A 4,234-nucleotide genomic window follows, 5' to 3' on the forward strand; every position below is an offset into this window, starting at 1 on the left:
CAGAAAGTCCTGGGGTCTCAGTCCTGGGCCTTCTGGCCAGCTCTGCATCCCAAATCCTCTGGGCGAGACATGGATTCCCTCCACTGTCTCTCTTGTAGGAGCCCAAACAAACCCAGCACCTGCAGTGATCCCTCAGGCCCCGGTCCAGGAAAGCTGTTCTCTTCACACATATGCCGCTCTGACCCACCTCCCCACTTTCTCCCTGACTCCTCGTGTTCTCACAGCTTGTCGGCTCTGGTGCCTGTGTGAGGTATAATCCTCACCTGCCTCCTCCTGGGTCTCCACTTGCCCTGTGGCCCAGACCTCTGGAGCGTACCCTTGGCCCAGCCACTGATGCTGCCCTTCAGCTCACTAGGACTCCTCACCTGCTCAGCGAGGGAGACTGCTACCTGCAGAAGTGGCTTGTGACACCCATCGTGCAGAAGACAACACCCCAGGGCTGGGTTTTGTGGAGGCCTGAGGATCCCAGGAACCCAAGTCCCGGCTGAATCAGCGTTGACCACGTGGGCTTATGCTCTTGGGGACAAGGGCTTCTGGGTCACACCTAGAGCATGGGAATGTGCGGGCATCAGGTCAGCCAACAAATGCAACTCACCTGAAGGGACTGTTAATGACCTCAAGAGCACCTGGAAAGAGGCATCAGGATGGCAGCCCAGGATTTAAGGCAGAAGAGTTAGGAATCTGGTCTCTGGTGCTGGCCCCTGGGCAGAGAGGCAACGCCAGCAGGCACTGTGGCACCCAGTGTGGCTCCTGCTACCTACAGCTCCCCCTGCCCTCGCAACAGTCATTCACCCTGCAGGCTACACGTGTGTTCCTTGCATCAAGCAGACAGCAGCCTCAGCTGGTGCGATCCCTCCGTGAGCAAGTCTGACTCCCCTCACCCGCTCTGGGCAGCCACAGCCAGGAGTGAGTCCTGTCACACAGCGTCTCTTTCCTGAGTGAAGCCCCCTTGGTTAATTGCTCACAACCCAAAGGAAAAAAAAATGTTCCACTTTCAAAGAAGAGTGAAACATGCCTCCTTCCAAAGAGCTGCTAACAGCCAGCTGCTAACTAGGTGGCACTTGAAATTCACAGCCACCAGTTCCCATAGCAACCACAGGGACCAACCACAGCCTGCCCCTGATGCAAACTGCTTTAGCAAGGGGTTTTAAGAGAATCACATGTTCTTAAAACAAGTTTTAAACATAGTTTTTATGTAGACACCAAGGGGTTCTTCAATTGCGGTACTTTGATGGGAAAGTCCTGTAATAATTCTTTTTTTTTTTTTAATGTTTATTTTTGAGAGAGAGACAGACAGTATGAGTTGAGCAGGGGCAGAAAGAGAGGGAGATACAGACTGAGCAGGCTTCAGGTTCTGAGCTGTCAGCACAGAGCCTGATGTGGGGTTCAAACTCATAGACCGGGAGATCATGACCTGAGCCAAACGAAGTCAGAGGCTTAAACAACTGGGGCCACACAGGCGCCCTTCCTGTAACTATTCTAATGTGACTGCCAATGGTTGAGAGCACAAGGACAGTGGCATAAAGGCAGCCAGATTGCATTCCATGATGAAAGGGAACTTCTAGGCTTAGCATTGTATTTGGAAACCTTGGACATACTTCCATGCATAATGCTGTTTTGGAAATCTTGCCAAGAATCACAGAAGCCATAGGTACAAGATGCATGGAGGTATGAGCCCTCCAGCAGCCTGATTTGCATAGAAAACCCACATTTTGACTTAGCTCCTCTGTCCTGCCACCTCAGGGCCTTCTGCTGAGAAGAATCCTCTTCTTCCCTTTCTCAGGCACTGCAGAGAGGAGTCTGTTTTTCCCCAGGTTCTCTTCTGGGAGGACAGGCTGTCTGGCCATCTAGAGTGGATTCTCTAGGTATAAGGGCTTCTTGAAAAAGTGGGCTGGGATTTCCCTTGAAAAAGGGAAAATATAAAAGAAACTAGGATCAGCTCATGGTGCCGGGAAGGAAGGAAGTCCTCGAAACACAATGGGGACATGTCAGAAGATCACAGGAGTCAACTTGAAAGGGCTCTCAATAGCCAGATGTGGGGAATTTGAGCAACAAAATAAATAACTATAACAGTGGATCATGACCCACAGAGTAAAATGAATGTAGTTTGCTAAGTGAAAAAAGCCAGATCCCCAAAGCTAGCTACCCCCAAGCGATTACATGAGTTCACTTGTATGACATTCTTGACAAGGTAAAACTACAGCGATGGAAAACAGAGCAGTGGTTGCCAGAGATGGGGGTGAGGCGAGGGGTTAGAGGGGAGCATGAGGGAAGTTTGGGCGGGGGGATGCAACTGTTCGCTTCATGACTGTGGTGATAGGTATGACCCTATACATTTATCAATTCCCGTTGGACTATAAAGCACATAGAGTCAGTTTTACCATATGTAAATTAAAAAAAAATTAAGCAGGATGTGTGTTCCCCAAACAGAACACAGGTTATTACAGATGACCCCAATACAGATGAATTATATAACTGCGCTGGAAGTGGTGGGGAAGGAAAGAACTAACCTCAAAACCTTTGGAAAATAGGATTTTGACCAGATACTAAAAGGCTAAAGACAAAGAAACTATGTATCAATTCCATACTCCTAGTAAATTTCTCATAGGTTAACAATTTCGAAACTACTTTATCTGGAGACTAGGGCTGAACAAATAAGCAAATATATGGTAGATGTCGAAAGCCAGGTTTCCCACTGTCAGAGAAAGAAGTTACAAATAAGAGAAGAGGGAAGCTAGAATGAACCCCGTGGTGTTGGGTTGGAATCTGAGTATCAGTATGAAAGTATGAAGACACGGAAAGACTGAGGAGCCAGCACAGAGCAGAGGAGGCCAATGAAACAACTAAACGCAATGGTCAATCTAAAGGATCCTGGAAAAGAAAACGGACAGTAGATAATTAGATAATTGGTGTACATTTAATAAGGTCTGGAGATTATATAGTAATGTATCCATGTGAATTTCCTGGTTAAAAAAAATGTTTATTTATTTATTTTGAGAGAGAAAGAGAGCATGCAGGGAAGGGGCAGAGAAAGAGAATTCCAAGCAGGCTCCACACTCAGAGCTGAGTCCAACATGGGCTCAATCTTATAAACTGCTCATGACCTGAGCAGAAATCAACAGTTGGATGCTTAACCTACTGAGCCACCCAGGAGCCGCTCTATGTCTTTTATTTCCTTTTCTTCTTTGATTGCTCTGGTTAGAACTTCCTGTACAGTGTTGACTAAGAGTTATAAGAAGTGATATCCCAGCCTTGTTCTTGATCTTAGGGGAGAAAGCATCCAGTTTCTCACCATTAAATATGATGATGTTAGCTGTAGGGCTTCTTTGTATGTGTTCTTTACCAAATTCAGGAAATTTCTATGTCTAGTTTCCTAAGAGTTTTTAATCATGAATGGATATTGGATTTTGTCAAATGCTTTTTCCTAAACAATTGACCAGATCATGTGATTTTCTTCTTTAACTTGTTGATGTGGTGGACTCCATTGGTTTTTGAATGTTGAATGAGGCTTTTATACTTGAAAGAATTCCCCCTTGTGATGTATAATTCTTTTTTGTTTGTTTGTTTATTTTTTAGAGGAAGAGACAGAGTGTAACTTGGGGAGGGGCAGAGAGAGAGAGAAAGGGAGACAGAATCTCGAACGGGCTCCAGGCTCTGAGCTGTCAGCACAGAACCTGATGTGGGGCTTGAATTCGGGAACAGCGAAATGGTGACCTGAGTCGAAGTCTGACACTTAATCGACTGAGCCACCCAGGTGCCCCTGTGATGTATAATTTTTTTAATACAATGCTAAATTGATTTGCTAATACTTTGTTGAGGATTTTTCTTTTTTTTTTTTTTTTAATATTTTTTAGTGTTTATTTATTTGAAAGAGAGAGAGAGTCAGCAGGAGAGGGGCACAGAGAGAGAGACACGCACAGAATCTGAAGCAGGCTCCAGGCTCTGAGCTGTCAGCATAGAGCCCAATGTGGGGCTCAAACCCACGGACCATGAGATCATGACCTGAGAGCCGAAATTGGCTTAGAGCCTGGAGCCTGCTTCTGATTCTGTGTCTTCTTTTCTCTCTGCCCCTCTTCCACTAGTGCTTTGTCTCTATCTGTCTCAAAGATAAACAAATATTTTTTTTTAATTAAAAAAAGTAAAGTAAGACCCAGACTCAAATTTCCCTTCTTTCTTAGATGCTTTTATTAGTCTACAACATCCTAAACATGCACTGATGCTCATATTTTACATT

The sequence above is a fragment of the Suricata suricatta genome, chromosome 9, assembly GCF_006229205.1.
Source record: "Suricata suricatta isolate VVHF042 chromosome 9, meerkat_22Aug2017_6uvM2_HiC, whole genome shotgun sequence".
In the NCBI taxonomy this organism is placed as follows: Eukaryota; Metazoa; Chordata; class Mammalia; order Carnivora; family Herpestidae; genus Suricata; species Suricata suricatta.